Below are 18,828 nucleotides of genomic sequence, written 5' to 3'. Positions count from 1 at the left end.
GGAGTGGATAGCCGGTCAGGGCTGTTTTTCTAGCAGCTACATCTGCTGCATTATTTCCCAGCGCGTGAGCGGGCTTGTCTCTCTTGTGGGCATTAACCTTACCAATGTGACAAGGCTTTTGTCGTGCCTTTAGGGCCTGCCATATGAGACGTTACCATGGCCCATGGGTTACGGCTTTACCATCTGACGAGAAGTAGGAATTCTTTTGGTACAAGGGAATTGAAAGCAGGGCATTGATGGCATAGGCACTGTCAGACCAAATGTTTGTCGGGTAGCCAGAAGTGTCTTGATTGGCGATGAGAAGGGTCAAAATCTGCATGTTGTTTGAGTGTTTGTTACTTTTAAACTTGAGAGTCTTCTCAGGTAGGACCACAGCACATCAAGTGTGAGGTGAGCACTGAATGTGGTAGGAGGAGACATCCACTTATACTTCAGAGGCTCCTTATATTGGTGATCGCAAAACAGGTTGGTATTCAAAGTCTATTAAAGGCAGTGGACACTTGTGAGGGTGTCCCTCGTACGCAAGCATCAGTGGTACAACAGTAGTCTGTATGGAGTTTATATCAATGTCCCACTGTATTAGTTCTAAAGTCAATTTACTCAAGCGATGGGATGAGATCAAAGAATTGCTTGGTTTGATAGGGAGATTCAATGGAGTGTGAGGGGAATGCAAGATGATCCTCTGCAAACCCGTAATGTAGGTAAAGTGTTGACTGGACCAGAACGTCGCCAGTAGGTGGCGCTCACAAGCTGAAAACTGCCGTTCTGACCCCTGCAAAACCCCTGAGGCATATGCGATCGGTTGTAACCGGCCCAGGCGTTATTGATATCGGACCGCAGTCAGACTATGGTCGGTGGATGCAATCTGGATATGGAATGGCTGTGTCAGGTCGGGTTATATCAAACAGGTAGCCTGCATAACAGCCAGTTTCAATTTCTCAACTGCAGCAGTGTGATCTGGCACCCACAGGGAGGAAATTTGACCCTCTTTTCATTAAACAGTTCATAGAGTGATTTTGTAAGTTCTGCAAACCCAGGAATAAAACAATGCTGGTATCCAACTAGACACAAAAACAATCGGAGCGCTATCCTGGATATAGTAAACGGGAGTGTTTGAATGACCTTTATCTTGTTCTTGACGGGACTTAGACACAAGAACATAAGAACCTAAGAAATACGAGCAGGAATAGGCCACTTGGACCCACGAGCCTGCTCCGCCATTCATTGCTGATCTTGGGCTCAAAGCCACTTCCATGCCCGCTCCACATAACTCTTCACTTCCTTCTCTTCCAAAAATCTGTCTATCTCCACCTTAAATGTATTTGATGACCCAGCCTCTACAGCTCTCTGGGGCAGAGGATTCCACAGATTTACGACAATCTGAGAGAAGAAATTCCTCCTCATCTCAGTTCTAAAAGGTCGATCTTTTATTCTGAATCTATCCCCCCGAGTTCTTGATCTCTCCACGAGGGGAAACATCCTGCCTGTATCTACATTGTCGAGCCCCCTCAGTATCTAATATGTTTCAATACGATCACCGCTCATTGATCTAAATTCCTATGAATATAGGCCCAGCCTGCTCAACCTTTCCTCATAGGTCAAACCCCTCATCTCTGGAATTAATCTAGTGAATCATCTCTGAACTTCCTCCAATGCAAGTATATCCTTCCTTAATTAAGAGATCAAAGATGTACGCAGCCCTCAAGGTGTAGTCTCACCAATACAATGTAAGGTTGTAGCAGGACTTTCCTGCTTTTATACTGCAACCCCTTTGAAATAAAGGCCAGCATTCTATTTACCTTTTTGATTAATTGCTGTAACTGCATGTTAAAATTTTGTGTATCATGCACAGGGGCCCCCAGGCCCCTCAGAACTGTAGCATTTTGTAATCTCTCTCCATTTAAATACTAATTGTTTTTTTTATTTTTCCTGCCAAAGTGTAATACCTTGCAATTTCCCACATTATCCTCCATCCGCCAAATGTTTGCCCTTTCATTTAGCCTGTCTATATCCCTTTGCAGGTTATTTGCATCCTCTGCACAACTTGCATTCCCATCGATCTTTGTATCATCTGTAAACTTAGTTACATTACACGTGGTCCCTTCATCTGTTGCCTCACAGCGCCAGGGACCCGGGTTCGAATCCGGCCTCGGGTAACTGTCTGTGTGGAGTTTGCACATTCTCCCCGTGTTTGCGTGGGTTTCCTCCGGGTGCTCCGGTTTCCTCCCACAGTCCAAATATGTGCGGGTTAGGTTGATTGGCTATGATAAATTGACCCTTAGTGTTAGGGGGATTAAATACGTGGGGTTACGGGGATAGGGTGGGATATGTGTTGGTGTAGGGGTTACGGGGATCGGGTGGGATATGTGTCGGTGCAGGCTCGATGGGCCGAAATGGCCTCTATCTGCACTGTGGGGTTTCTGTGATTCTGTGATTGTAAATAGTTGAGGCCCCAGCACCGATCCCTATGGCACACCATTAGTAACCGTTTGCCAACCAGAAAATTACACATTTATCCCGACCCTCTGCTTTCCATTCGTTAGCCAATTCTCTATCCATGCTAATATATTACCCCCAATTCCCTTAGCTCTTATCTTATGCAGTAACCTTTTATGTGGCATCTTATTGAATGCCTTCTGGAAATCCAAATACACCACATCCACTGGTTCACCTTGGTCAACCCTGCTCATTACCTCCTCAAAGAACTCCAGCAAATTTGTTAAACATGATTTCCCATTAGTAAAACCATGCTGACTCTGCTTGCCTGCATTATGCTTTTCCAAATCCCCTGCTACTGCTTCCTTAATGAAGGAATCCAGCATTTTCCCAACGACAGATGTTAGGCTAACTGGTCTATAGTTTCCTGCTTTTAGTCTCCCTCATTTCTTAAATAGGGGTGTTTCATTTGCGGCTTTTCAACCCCTGGCACGTCTCCAGAATCCAGGGAATGTTGGTATATTGCAACCAATGCAGACACTATCTCTGCAGCCATTCCTTTTACGACCCTGGTATGCAGCCCTTCTGGTCCTGGGGACTTGTCATCTTTTAGACCCATTATTTTACCAAGTACTATTTCCTTAGTGATAGTTGTTTCCCTTAGTTCCCCCTCCGTTAGGCCCCTTGATTATCCATTATTGAGATGTTGTTAGTTTCTTCTACCGTGAAGACATACAAAATCTTTGTTCAGAATATCTGCCTTTCCCAATTCCCCACTATTAATTCCACAGTCTCATACTGTAAGGGACCAAGGTTTACTTTAGCTACCCTGTTCATTTTTATGTAGAAGTTCTTACCCCACGGAGGGATCGTCACTCCCAAATAGGAGACCTGTTGCTGCAAAAGCTGAGCTTTTCGAGGGTCAATTTTCAAGCCTACACTGCTTAACAGTGTTAAAAATTCATCTAACATTTCAAGGTGCTCCTCGATAGTACTGGTCGCCAGTCGCAAGTCGTCGACATACTGAAGCAGGCACTGGGGCTTAGAAGAAGTTTTCAGGAGCCATACGATTCTGGTATGGAAGATGGTCGGGGCGTTGTGGGAGCCTTGGGATAGGCACGTCCACGTGTAACTCTGGTCCTCAAAGGTGAAGGCAAGTTACTATTGATCCTTTGTTCTGACAAATACTCCTAAAGTAATTTACACTGTCTAGGGTGGAGTAGTATTTAGAGTCTTTTGGGAGTTCTGATAATAGTGTCGGTGCATCTTTAATGATAGGGGTGCTCTTGGGTGTAACCGTGTTAAGACTTCCGTGATCAATAGTGAGCCTCCAGCTATCGTCTGGCTTCCGAACCGGCCAAGCTCGTGAATTGGTCGTGAAAGTGCCAGTTCCCAGAATGCCGTTTTAAGAGGGAGTCGATGACATCTCTAATAAAGGGATGACTTTGTTTGGGAATTGGGTACTGTTTAACAAAGAAGTGGAGCGGCCCCTTAATCATCTCCTCACCCTCCATTCGACTGCAGTCATGCTTACTAGTGGCGAATGTGGGTCAGTTTATTTGAATTTATAATTTGACTCGCTTACCTGTGTGATCTGGTTCCTGTTACAAGCAAGTCCTCTTAGTCGCAAATACGGAGTGGGCATCCGATATTGCGACCGATTCACTACCTCCTGTCCCAATCCAAATACACCACTGGTTGTAATCAGTAATTGTCCCGTAACTTTCCAAAACATCACTTCCCAATGTGCTCCTTCCATCAGGAATTGTCATCATTAACAGTCAAATCAATCCCGGTTGTGCACATAGGTATAATTTCTGCCTTAAAAGCAGAGGTTGAGCTCCCATCAGAGCCTTGTAGCGTCAAGCAACCCTTGCCCACCGCAGCATGCCTTCATGGTTTGGGGTATGGATGATGGAAACAGATGAACCGGTGTAAATAAGCATGATTTGTTGTCGGCCCCCGTAGAACAAACAAATTTCCGGTCGCCTGTTAACATCATGTCGGAACCAACAGGTGGCCTGGCCCGTTCATTGGGCCGTTGCCTGGGACCCCTGTGGTTGTTGTCCAGCCGGATCCGAGCCGGCCGCCACCGGATTAGCACTTGTAATAATGTGAATGCTCGGTATGGCTGTTAATTTACTCATTTCTCCAGCCAATTGATCTACATTGGTCTCCAAGGGATCAGTGGATATTATGGCGGGTGGTGGGGGTAGATTTCCTTCAAAGGGAGGGTACCGTTGACACTGTTTTCGAGGCTTCTTACAAAATTTAGAATATTGCCCAGGTCTCCTACAGTTGTAACAATTTACTTCGAATCGACGTGTGTAGCAGGGTGCAGTGGGCATAACTGGCCCTTTTACCACACTAACATGTTTTTTTGTTCTACAGTCCTCCGTTGCAAAAGTCGAGGCATGATTGGTTGGCTGGAGTAGCTCAGACCACCCAATCTCAGGCGAGACCTTGTGTCCTAGAGTGCGCCTCAGTGAGCGTTGCAAGCCATTCAAGAATTGTTTCTTGAATGGTTCCTGGTCCTTCCCTTCGTCATCGGAGACAGTAGCAACCCATTGGGTTACAACATAAACCGTGTCGAACCTATCACTTTATATAGTGGTTGACTCTACTGGTCTGTGTGTTGTTTGATAAAATTTCTTAGCCATATCCGAGCTCTTAACCAGTAGCTGTTCCTGAATGGACTCCATGACTACTGCCGACGCAATGGCAATATTATAAACCAGGAACGGAAGATTTTGCCGTGCCTTGGAGTTGGTGGCTGTGAGGAGGACACATTTCCAATAGATGTCCTGTAACTCGCTGTGACCCCGCTTCCATGCATTCAATCGAACTTTAATGTCGATGGGGCACTCGGATGGTGTTATGGGGCCTAACCCATTATCACAAGCATGTACTTCGACAGCATTGAGGGGAACAGAGCGCTTCTCGGAGGAGGTTTTCTCCCGTTGTCATCATAGGTCTGGGTTCTAACTATGACACACCCAGGGGCCGACCACCTATCCTCATGGCTGGAGGACACCCCGGGGTCTCCCCAACCATCTTGTCCACCGTGCTGATATGCCTTTATCTTCCAGTGCGTCCCAGTCTATCACCTCTCCTCCCTCCACTGCTCCCACTGGTGAATCATACGATCTGGCAGTAACAGCAGCCATAACAGCCTATCGTTTTCACAGCTTTCCCTCTAGTTCGTATATCTTCAACCTACACAGTGTGTTGTCCGTCTCTCTATAACGACGCTGAAGAGCTTCCCTCAAGGCGTCTCTGACATCTTGTAGATCATGTGGAGGATCCTCCCTCTCTATCTCACAAGATGGTAACACCTATTTGGTTTCTGCTAGTTCACGCATAGTATTTCCTGCCTGGACTGTGCACGTGCTCTGTTTTTGTGGATCTACAGCAGATTGAGAGGTCTGGCTCTCCAAGTCAATAACTCGCCTTTGAAATCTCCCACTTCCTGAAACTGCTTTCTTTTATGTATTCCACCTCCTGCTCTTGCTGCTTTTTTAAGTCCTCCACCTCCTGACTATGTTTTTCTTTTAACTCATTTTGTTGTGCTTTTAGCTATTCTATCTCTGTACTTTGTTTCGTACATTACTCATCATCGCTTTGAGCACAGTAAAATACTGCATAGGCGAGTAGCCTAGTAGCCTTATCACTTCTGATTTTTTTTAGATTCACAAATTCCTGAATAAATTTTATCATTTCTTCAAAGGGGACTCGGTCTCCATGGTTAAACATTCCGGCAATAATATATGTACTTCCTCCTCACAGGCACCTCTGTCTAACTTACTCTTATATACCCTTATCTTACTAGCAATTTTTCGATTTTATTAACAGACCTCTAACATCAATAACTTTCGGCGCACAATTCACGGGAACTCCGCATGAGGGAGGTATCTCTCCTGAAGTGCAGCAGCTGATCAGGAAGCTACTTTCGAGATCCGATCTACCACACAATACTAGCCGTTTTGACTCGTCCCATCTGAAGTGTGCCAATCTGTAAGATCTTAAATGATCCCTCAGAGTTCTTGGACAGGACACCAATATGCAGCAACCAGTATGTTTGAGCAATAGATCAGGGTTTATTGAGCTTACAGTGAAATTAATACTGAACATTAGGCGATAGTTTAAGGAGTAGCTCACAGCCCTTGGACAGGACACCAATTTGCAGCAGCCAGAGTGTTTGAGCAATAGATCAGGGTTTATTGAGCTTACAGTGAAATTAATACTGAACATCAGGAGATAGTTTAAGCAATAGCTCAAAGCCCTTTGTCTCTGGAACCTCTCGGACACAGGTGACGTCATCTTCAATCTGCTCCTTTGCCTTCGCATTAGTTCTCTGGGAAGTTATTCTTTTATTATCGGGGTTTTAACCATTTTCTTATCAACAGTTCGATTTGCCAGTGTCCATATATGGCCTTCAACAAAATCACCTTTTTTCATAGGTTCCAATGGTCAAAATACCATCTGCCACTCACACTCTTGCCCACGCCTGGCTGCTGTAATTTTCCAATAAATCTACTCTGTTCCATCGTTATCTTGTTTATACATTTCTTCACTTTATTGGACGTTATCTTATCTCTCTTATTCTATCTTCCCTGGTCAAGCAGTACAGGGACTAATACCAAGGGGCCCATGTCAGAGTTGTCTCCCTTATCTTGACATAAGAACATAAGCACATAAGAAATAGGAGCAGGAGCAGGCCATTCGGCCCTTCGAGCCTGCTCCGCCATTCAATGAGAACATGGCTGATCTTCTGCCTCCACTCCATTCAACTACCTTATCGGCATATCCCTTGATGCACTTTCTAGTCATAAATCTCCCGACTTTTGTTTTGAATGTACGCAATGACTGAACCTTCACAGCCCTCTGGAGTAAAGAACTCCAAGGATTCACCACCCTCTGTGTGAAGGAATGTCTCCTCATCTCAGTCAGACCATTTATCCTGAGGCACCTGTTCTAGACACCCCAGCCAAGGGAAACAACACACAACATCCACCCTATGAAGCCCTTTAATAATTTTCTATGCTTCAATGAGATCCCCTCTCATTCTTCTGAATTCAAGAGAATATAGGCCTCTTTTACTCAATCTCTTCTCATATGATAGTCACTCCATCCCAGGAATCAATCTCGCGAACCGTCGTTTTACTTCCTCTATGGCAAGTATATCCTTCCTTATGTAAGGAGACAAAAATTGTAGAGAGTACTCCAGCTGTGATCTCAACAAGGGCCTAAATAATTGGAGTAAGACTTCTTTACTCCTGCACTCAAATCCTCTTGTAATGAAGGCCAGCATACCATTTGCCGTCCTAATGGTTTGCTGCACCTGCGCATTGACTTTCAGTGACTCATGTACAAGGACACCCAGGTCCATTCGAGCACCTGCATTCCCCAATCTTTCACCATTTAGGAAATACTGTGCCTTTCTGTTTTTTCTATCAATAACGATAACTTCACATTTCTCCACATTATATTGCATCTGCCATGTTCTCGGCCACTCACTGAGTCTGTCGAAATCCCCTTGAATCTTCTTGACACCTTCTTCACAACTGACACTGGCACCTAGCTTTGCAGCATCAGCAAATTTGGAAATGTTAGCTATAGTCCCATCATCCAAATCATTGATATAGATTGTGAGGAGCTGGGGCCCAAGCACCGATCCTTGTGGTACCCCACTAGTCAGAGCCTGCCATCCTGAAAAAGACCCGTTTATCACTACTCTTTGTTTTCTGTCTGTTAACCAATTCTCAATATATGGTAGTATTTTACCCCCAAATCCTTGTGCCCTAATTATATTCACCAACCACTTTTGTGGGACCTTACTGAAGGCCTTCTGAAAACCACCTGTACCAGTTCACCTTTGTCTGTTCCACTAGTTACATCCTCAAAGAACTCCAATAAGTTTGTTAAACAGGATCTCCCTTTCATAAATCCATTTTGAAAATGCGCAATCTTACTACGAGTTTCTATGTGACCAGTTGTTGCGTCCTTTATAATAGATTCCAGCATTTTCCCATCTACTGATGTGAGACTAACAGGTCTGCAGTCACCCGTTTTCTCTCTCTCTCCTTTCTTAAATAGCAGGGTTACATTTGCTATCCTCCAATCTGCAGAAACCGTTCTAGAATCTTCAGAAGTTTGAAAGATGACAACCAATGCGTCCACTATCCCAAATGCTGCCTCTTTCAAAAGCCGACAATGTAGGTAATCCGGTCCTTGGGATTTATCGGCTTTTAGTCCCATAAATTTTGCTAGTACTGTTTTTTTACTTATAATAATTTCTTTAAGTTCCTCATTATCGCCACACCCTTGGTTTTCTCGTATTTCAGGGAGCTCTTTTGTGTCTTCCTCCGTGAAGACAGAAGCAAAGTATTTGTTCAATTTCTCAACCATTTCCTCATTCCCCATTATAAATTCTCCCGGCTCTGACTGTAAAGGACCTACATTTACATTCGCCAATCTTTTCCTTTTCACATACCTATAGAAGCATTTAAAATTCGTTTTTATATTTTTTGCTAGTTTGCTCATATTCCATTTTATATTCTTTCACAATTTTTTGGTTCCCCCTTTGCTGATTTCTAAAAATATCCCATTCCTCATGCTGACTGCTTTTTCTGGCAAGATTATAATCTTCCTCCTTTGAATTAATACCAGCTTTACTTTCTTTTGTTAGCCATGGTTGGATCACTTTTCCTTTTTTGTTTTTATGGCCTTGAGGAATATATGTTTGTTGCAAATTATGCATGATTTCCTTGAATGTTTGCAGTTGCATGTCCACCTTCATACCTTTTAGTGCACTCTCCCGATCTACCATGGTGTTCAGGCTATCTCACTTTGATCTACCAAGTGGATAATTTAACTCCCAAGATTTCTTTCATTTTACATCTTTTCTGCTAATTAACTTTCAAATATCTTTGCTGTTAGATTTGTTAAGCCAACTCTAATACCTACTTAGCATTATAATATGTTATTAGTACTAAATAATGTCATTTAACAATTTAATCTTCACTTGCAGCCTGTGGCTGTTTCTTATATGAGCTTAGTCAAAACTGCTTTTTATCTGTCTTGTGGCTACATTCGAACAGACTTTAGCATTTTCATACTCACAGAGAATCATCGGTAAGCTTAGTTAGCCAAATGTACACTTGAATTTATACATATACTAGCTGGGGGAGCCCGGCGATGCCAGGGCTGTTTTGGGCTGGGCAGTTTAAATCGAGTCCCAGGCTTTCGGCCCAGTCTCTCTGTCCCTCTGTGAAACTGCTGCCGGGCAACATTTCTACCTTTTAATACCTTCAAATATGAAAGTGAAAGTACTTATAAAACGTTTTTGGTAAATCTTTTTGGAAAAAAAATAAGATACTAACCTCGATGACCATATTTTTAGGTTGCGGCAATGGGGTTTTTAGCTTGAGGCAATGGCTGCCAGATCCCTGAGATGAAAACGATTCGTCCCACCCACACACACAACGATTGGTCAACCATCATGTGACTGAACTGTAGGATTGGTCAATCATGACGGCACAGGAATGGTCGACATTTACGTCAGTCAATCAATGCTAATGAGTGGATAATGAGTGGATTTTTGAAGGTTTTTTGTATAACGCGCGAACAATGTTTGTCCGAGCGAAAAGTAAATACGCTTACGACCGTTTGGAATGGTAAGCTCTCTTTGGAAGTAAAGCACGTGTACGTACACTCTACAACTTTCGAGTGTATAGCCGGACAGACAAATGGAAGGAACCGCTTTATGTATATAGATAGATAGACTAGCTGGAGTGCCCGGTGGTGCCGAGGCTTTTTCGAGGGGATGTTGTTGTTGGAAGAGAGAGAGAGAGCGACTGGGGGGGAAGAGAGAGAGCGACTAGGGGGGAAGAGAGAGAGCGACTGGGGGGGAAGAGAGAGCGACTGGGGGGGAAGAGAGAGAGCGACAGGGGGGAAGAGAGAGAGCGACGGGGGGAAGAGAGAGAGCGACTGGGAGGAAGAGAGAGCGTGACTGGGGGGAAGAGTGAGGACGACTGGGGGGAAGAGAGAGAGTGACTGGGGGGAAGAGAGAGAGCGACTGGGGTGAAGAAAGAGAGCGACTGGGGGGCAGAGAGACAGCGACTGGGTGGAAGAGAGAGAGCAACTGGGCGGGAGAGAGAGAGCGACTGGGGGGAAGAGAGAGAGTGACTGGGGGAAAGGAGAGAGAGAGAGAAAGACTTGGGGGAAGGAGCGAGCAAGAGAGAGACTGGGGGAAGGAGAGAGCGAGAGACTGGGGGGAAGGAGAGAGAGAGAGGGGGGAAGGAGAGAGAGGGAAGGAGAGAGAGACGGAAGTTGAGAGTGAGGGAACGGGCTGGACTCAGAGCCCAGTGGGTGAAGGGCGGCCGCCATTTTGTGAGGTCGGCGGGACGGTTGAGACCGCGGGGAAGGGCTTGGACATAGAGCCCAGCCGCGATGACCATGGGTTATATTGCGACGACTGTGTTATAGGACAATGAAGCCAGCTACCCTCCGACTGGAGGAATCAGGAGCCTCTTTCTTAAGGCTATTAATCTGCGATTTAATAATTTCAAAATACTGTTACGCGCTCTCATCCCATGTACTCCTCGCGTGGGAGACTCCTACTGCCTCCCAAATATACACAAAGCCAACATACCCGGACGCCCTATCGTATCAGGCAACAGAGCCCTGTGTGAGAACCTCTCTGGATACGTTGAGGGCATCCTGAAACCCATTGTACAGGGAACCCCCAGCTTCTGTCGCGACACTACAGACTTCTTACAGAAACTCAGCACCCACGGACCAGTTGAACCAGGAACACTCCTCGCAACGATGGACGTCTCGGCACTCTACACCAGTATCCCCCACGATGACGGCATCGCAGCAACAGCCTCAGTACTCAACACCAACAACAGCCAATCTCCAGACGCCATCCTACAACTCATCTTCTTCATCCTTGACCAAAATGTATTCACCTTCGACAACCAGTTCTTTACCCAAACACACGGAACAGCCATGGGGACCAAGTTCGCACCCCAATATGCCAACATCATCATGCACAAGTTCGAGCAAGACTTCTTCGCTGCACAGGACCTCCAACCAATGCTATACACCAGATACTTCGATGACATTTTCTTCCTATGGACCCATGGCGAAGAATCACTGAAAAGACAACACGATAACATCAACAAGTTCCATCCCACCATCAAACTCACCATGCGCTACTCCTCAGAATCGATTTCATTCTTGGACACACGAATCTCCGTCAAAGACGGACACCTCAGCACTTCACTCTACCGCAAGCCCACGGACAACCTCACGATACTCCACTTCTCCAGCTTCCACCTTAACCATGTTAAAGAAGCCATCCCCAATGGACAAGCCCTGCGAATACACAGGATCTGCTCAGATGAGGAAGAACGCGATGGATACCTACAGATGCTGAAAGATGCCCTCGTAAGAACGGGATATGATGCTCGACTCGTCGATCGACAGTTCCGATGGGCCATCAGTTAGAGGAGATGTGTCGCATTTTAGTCCCATTAATTTCTCTAGTATTTTTCTTTACTAATATTAATCACTTGACGTCCCTCACTCTCAGTTGACTCTTGGTTCCCCACAATTTCCGGTATGTACTTTTTGCCTTCTACTGTGAAGGCAGAAACAAATTATAGGTTCAAGGTATCTCTCTTTGTAATTTCCCCTGTGTGCCTGCATTATTCCTGTGTAATGTTCCTTCTGCTCGCTCACTTTCTTTCTCCATTTGTCTAGCATTTTCTCTCAAAATTCTCTTACTCACAAACTCCCTCACTTTCTCTTAATCTGTGTTATACATTCCTGTTCTTTAATACATACAGGTGCTTTTCCTGCTTATGATTTTCCTCCGTGTAATTTTTTGCTCAATATATTTAACGATTTCTATTTTTCTCCACTCATCAGTGTTTCTATCAGTTTAATTTCACCCGCTCTCCCTCTTTTTATCTATTCCATTTACTGTCTTTTCTCTCTATCCATTTCAACATCTACCGCTCTTACCCGTTGCTTCTTCACATATGTCCAATGGTCCCTTGTTGTTTTTAATTTCTTTAACAAGTTTTCTCTGCTATGCAAGGCTCTGCAAGCACTTTCCCTTTATGTTTCTCTACATTTACACTCTGTCTCTCTCTCTACTCCTCTTAGTTTTGAGCTCGGTTTCTTTCAGTTTAGGGCTCTCACTACCTTTCGTATTCACTTTCCATCTGCCTGTATTTGTATATGTATCTCGCTATGTAACTCTCTCTTTCCTGTCTTTACCTTTCTCTATCTTTCGATTCTCTTTGTCTCTCTCTGTCTCTCTCTCTGTCTCTCTCTGTCTCTCTCAATTTCAATTCAATTCAATTCAAATTGCTTTATTGGTATGACAAGGTACACCTTATGTTGCCAAAGCACAGAAAAACATGTATGATTGAACATGTAAATGCATATCTAGACATACAGTGCTTAGACAGATGTATCCCTGTATACATAAATATACACACATATAATATGCATATAATCTTTTCTTAGATTTAATGGTTGTCCCTCTGCTTATGGCAAGCTGTAACATAGTTTTCCGCTAAATTTACGCAATTTCTCTGTCACCCTAATAGAAATGGGAGTTTTTGGTGGTCATTCAAATTTTTGAATTCAGGGCATATTTTTATGAATTTTGGGTAGAAATTCCCCCTTATGTCCTGAGAGATTCCACACGTTGTGAGGAAGTGCATCTCTCTCTGTTTCTCTCTATTTCTCTCTGTCTCTCTGTGTGTCTGTCTTTCTAGCTACCTGTCTATCTATCGCTCTATCTGTCTGTCTGACTATCTATCTATATATCTATAACCTTCTGTCTCTACATTTGTTTGAAGCCTTCCCAGTCACAGTAGGCCTGCAGCACCGATTGTGATTGGTAGGTTTGTCCATTGTGCTCTAGGTGCAGGGCAGCCATTTACTGGAAGTCCAGCTGGGCTCTTTAGTGCCGCCTTTTTGAGAAACAATTCATGTGTCGTCTGCAGAGCGAGTCCCGCCTCAATACATCAGATTTCAGATCATTTCAGGGCTTTGTCCTGCTAATATACAATGTACTTTCGGCCCTGCGCGGAGTATCGGCAACTGAGTATGAAATTGAATTCAGCTGTAGTGCTTCACTGTCTTCAGCTCCTTCTATGATTTAATTAGTTTAACAATTAGGTGGAATGGCTATTTCACGGTGTTCTTCAGCTCCTCTCTGAATTTACTCTGGGTCAGGACATAGATACACGTGTTGGTGCAGTAACTGAGAACATGAAGCTTTTTTGCTGTGTGTTCTGTGATAAAACGAGGGTCAGTGTAGGAGTAATAATAGCCAATATCTGCAATTCGCGTGTAAATGATATAAAAAACCCATGTCACCCATAACAATATAAAAGTTCCGGTTATACTGAAGAGTAAAACGATGGATTTGTTTCGGTTCTCCATCTCTGGGTCCTTGTAATTCTCTCCATCGCTGCAGCCCCGCAGTCCCATGCGGACTCGACTGGAGACGAAAATACGTCTGACCGTCAGAGCATTGAGCAGCAACATCAGAAAGAACGGGACACAAGGGCTTAAAATGAAATGAAACAACTCAAATGCGATCCATGCGGGGGAAGTATGGAAACTCGGTTTAGTGACACAAAACAAGGGGACATTATCAATGATATAGTAAGGTTCATATCTGAAGTACCAGGGGACAGACTCTAAACAGCCCAGCACACTCACTGTTCCGATAACTACAGCCGCCATTTTCTCGGTGCAATATTTTGTTTTCAGCTTCTCACAACAAATGGCCACAAACCGATCAAAGGTGAAAGCGGCTGTGAGCCAGACAGAAACCAACGTGGTTGCAAAACCCAGGAAAAGATTGAGACTACATACGGGAATAATGTACAGGAATGAATATGGAAAATAAAACTGACCAATCCACTTCAGTATGGGATCAGTGATAACGACCAGGAGATCGGCCGCTGCCATTCCCACCAGGTAGTGAGTGATACATTTGGAGAGACCGCACTTTCCTCGGGACAGGATCACAATCGCCACCTTGTTAAATGTAGGGGAGAGAAAAGGAAGCAGAGAAATTACTGATCAGACCTGGAGACAAAGCCGCAGTTTGACAGGATCTGGGCTGAAATTTCCAGCTTTGTTGCTGCATCGAACGGTGGAAACTGACTCATTGACCTGGACATCGCTTTCGGGCAGAGAAATTTTTGAAACAATTAGCGACAATGTTTTGGGAAATCGATACAAAAGTAAATAAAGTGAGCACCGGATTCTCGGGAGGGGCCGAGTGAGGGCGCAGTGTCGGTGGGGAAGGGAGAATGGGTTTTACCGAGCGGGTGCCCAATGTTTTAAATCAGGATTAGGGTGCCAGATGGATGGAACAGAGAATTACTGCCAGGAATGTTTGGCGCCAGGGGGAGGTAATGCTTGTTTGTTGCTCCAGATTAAGAGAGCTGAAAGGGGCTGGCAGTAAACGGGAAAGGCCGTGAACCGTGGCAATGAGCTTGAGGCTTCGGATCGGATTGGGAGAAGCAGCTGGAGGCCGAGCCAGTGAGTGAGATCGGGAGGGAGACAAGGCAACGGACATGTAGGAGCTGCAGAGGAGTCAGGAGCTGAATGTTTAAAAAAGGAAACAAACTGAATCAACGCATGAGGAGACAGAGGATTCAATGCAGGAGAGGAGAGGCTTGGATTCACAGGGAGAGAGGGCAGCAGAGTGTGAGAAGAAATCTAATTCCTAGATTCCACTTCCACAACTCAATGAATGTATCAACCAGTAATGGCGATGGTTATTGGTTTCAGGCAGCAGCTCGTTGGGTATAAAATGTGGTCAATAATTTTACATTGCACATTCAGTGACAGCAAATTCAAATTATTTCAACCTCATTTTTTATTGAATTAAACTGATGCACAACATTTAAAATCCACTATTTTAATAATGCATTAAATCACGGATCCTATTCTATAAATAAGCTTGAAGTATGTTTAATTATCAAGTCATAAACTAAGGAAAAAAAATATTCACCAAAACAAACGGAGGAACTGACGGATAAACACACAGGGGAAGCGAGTGCAATGTTAAAATTGTGCTAACCTGACAACGTCCTAATAACACCCTCAAGTCACATCTCCTACTTTTAATTGTAACTCGCCCTCTCACATTCGTTCTAACATTTGCTTCCCTCTTGCCTTCTCCCTCTTTCTTTCTGTATCGCTCCTCTATATTTCCACACAGCCTGTACTTTCTCAGCCAAAGCTCATGTTCACTTCCGATTCAATCCTAACATCCAACGCCTGCACTCTGCTCACCATCGCCATGTTCAACGATGCTATTCTCAGAGTCAGTTTGTTCAATGCTGAAGCCTCTGAAAATAATTTAGTGTTTCTACAGATCACCTAGTTCTCCAACTGTTCATCTCCACTGAATTTCTATGCATGCAATAAACAGAACCGAATATCTCTTCCAGACCGACATCATAATGATGCAAGTCCCGTCCCCTGTAATTGTAAAGTACACCGTTAGATAGCGCGATTGTCCAATTAGCAATAGGCCAACATCATCGCTGCTACTTATAATCTCCAGTTCAATAGAAGGGCTCCTGATTCCGACAGATACAGTGCAAACTGATACAACATAACCTCCAAACGTTTAATTTTACAATGAGCCCAGTGTCAGTCAGTGAATCCATCCAGACTGAAGCAGAGAAGGAGATGTGAAGCAGTCAGCAAAAAACTATTTTCAGTCACCAGACCTCTGAAGCGACGTCAGATACACATATAGTGAAATATTATTTCTTAACAGTGATAACCAATACACACATTGCAATTCCAGTTAAACTGAACCATGTTATTAGGGAGGTAGGACATTGCGCTGCCTCTTTGTAACACTGAGACCGTGAGCTGCCTCATTATCAATCACTGAAATCTCATTCTTGATAAAATATTCCAGGACATGTTAGTTCACAGCATGAAGCTGTTAACAGCTCCTGATTGATTGAATCGGGCTCTTAACCCAGACAACTGATTTCAAAGCATTCAGTACAGAGATAAAGCCAGCAACAATGCCAGGGTTTGATGAACAATGGCGATTACAGGTATAATGCAGCTGCTACAATACCGAAAGAGTAATCCGTCATTCCACTGATTGAGCTGAACAGGCGGCAGTGAGTGAAACATTCCCAAGCCCAGCAGCACAGGTAGCACCGATTTACACAATTAACAGCAAAAAATATCAGGGCTTACCAGGAACTCCAACAGCTGCAATAACAGGATAGTAAATGCCTTCTATCTGATAGATTACTGGATAGCCCATTTCTGTGAGAAGCAGTGACTTCCGTTGGAATGGAATCCACAGCTCTGACAGGCACTCTGAGCTGATCCATTCCATTGGGCCCTGATTTATACAGTGGATAAGTCTCCACTGACACGGTTACACCGTTGATCATTGCTATTACATACAATCACTTGAACAAACACATTACATCAGGACCTTTGACTCCAATGTAAATAATGTGGTGGATAAAACACAAACATCTCAATGACATTATCTTAATCAGACCTCCATGGGGAATAAGGCTGACAGCTGGGCTCATACATGATTGATCCAACAATAATGAGCGGCTTCATTTACAGCTTTCATGGAATTGTACTGATCATGTTCACTCCTGCGGATTCATTAATAGATGTGATTGATTTCTCCGCAGTGTACACCAAATCCAGTGATCAAGGCCGACCCGATTCACCCTATCCCTGCAGATTCCCAGTTAAAATATGAAATTTGAGAGTCTGAAACTGCGACATTTAAAGCCATGTTCAGGATTGGAGCTTAGAAATTACTGTGGGTGATATTAGATGACGGTCCCCAATAATATTACTCTCTCCGCTATTTTGCATCAGATGATTACTTGTTTATTCTATACTAGCTGGAGTGCCCGGCAGTGCCGAGACTTTTTCGAGGGCATGTTGTTGTTGGAAGAGAGAGAGAGAGAGAGAGCGACTGGGGGGGAAGAGAGAGAGCGACTGGGGGGGAAGAGAGAGAGCGACTGGGGGGGAGAGGGAGAGCGACTGGGGGGGAAGAGAGAGAGCGACTAGGGGGGAAGAGAGAGAGCGACTGGGGAGGAACAGAGAGGGCGACTGGGGGGGGAAGAGAGAGAGCGACTGGGGGGGAAGAGAGAGAGCGACTGGGGGGGAAGAGAGACAGCGACTGGGGGAAGAGAGAGAGCTACTGGGGGGAAGAGAGAAAGCGACTGGGGGGAAGAGAGAGAGCGACGGGGGGAAGAGAGAGAGCGACTGGGGGGAAGAGAGAGAGAGACGGGGAAGAGAGACAGCGACTGGGGGGAAGAGAGATCGACTGGGGGAAGAGAGAGAGCGACTGGGGGGAAGAGTGGTGGGGAGAGGGGGGGAAGAGGGGGGGGAAGAGGGGGGGAAGAGGGGGGAAGAGGAGGGGGTAGATGGGGGGAAGGGGAGGGGGTGAAGAGGGGGGGAAATGGGAGGGGGGGAAGGGGAGGGGAGGGAAAGCGGGGGAAGGGGAGGGGGAAGGGGGAGGGGGGGAAGGGGAGGGGGGGAAGGTGGTGAAGGGGAGGGTGAGGTAAGGGCGGGAAGGGGAGGGGAGAAGGGGAGGGGGGAAGGAGAGTGGGGGAGGGAACCGAGGGGAGGAGGGGGGGGAAGGGGAGGGAGGGGAAGGGGGGAGGGTGGAGGGGAGGAGGGGAGGGAGGGGGGCGGAGGGGGAGGGGAGGGCGGGAAGGGGGGAGAGTCCCCGAGCCCCCCGATCTCCCGAGCCCCGCACCCCCACCACCCGAGTCCCGCCCCCCCCCGACCTCCCGAGCCACGCGCCCCCGACCTCCCGAGCCCCCGCCCCCCCCAATCTCCCCGACCCCCACCCCTCCCGATCTCCGGAGCCCCTCCACCCGGTTTCCCGAGCCCCGCCCCCCCCGATCCCCGCCCCCCCGATCTCCCGAGTCCCGCCCTCCCTCGATCTCCGGAACCCCGCCCCCCCCCGATCTCCCGAGCCCTACCCCCCCCGATCTCCGGAGCCCCGCCCCCCACATCTCCCGAGCCCCGCCCCCCCCGAGGCTCGCCCCCCCGATCTCCGCCCCCCCGATCTCCTGAGCCCGGCCCCCCCCGATCTCCCTAGCCCCGCCCCCCAGATCTCCCGAGGTCCCGCCCCGCGATCTCCCAATGTCCCGCCCATCGATCTCCTGATGTCCCGCCCCCCGATCTCCCGCCTCCCGAACTCCCACCCCCCCGATGTCGTGAGCCCCGCCCCCCTGATGTCCCGAGCCCCGCCCCCCGCCCTCCCGAGCACCGGCGTCCCGCTCTCCGGAGCCCCGCCCTCCCGAGCTGGTTTCAAGACCGCCGATT

At 46.2% G+C, this 18,828-nt stretch overlaps 1 pseudogene; it reads right to left on the bottom strand.

Annotated features, from left to right (window-relative positions):
* Window positions 1–13,611: 13,611 nt before the first annotated feature.
* On the bottom strand, window positions 13,612–16,780 carry LOC147087465 (putative G protein-coupled receptor 139; annotated as a pseudogene).
* Window positions 16,781–18,828: the final 2,048 nt, after the last annotated feature.

Source organism: Somniosus microcephalus, unplaced genomic scaffold, assembly GCF_052327205.1.
Source record: "Somniosus microcephalus isolate GS21.2 unplaced genomic scaffold, FLI_Smic_1.0 unresolved_chr5, whole genome shotgun sequence".
In the NCBI taxonomy this organism is placed as follows: domain Eukaryota; kingdom Metazoa; phylum Chordata; class Chondrichthyes; order Squaliformes; family Somniosidae; genus Somniosus; species Somniosus microcephalus.
Note: the sequence above shows the minus strand (reverse complement) of the source record. Positions and strands in the feature narration are given on the sequence as shown.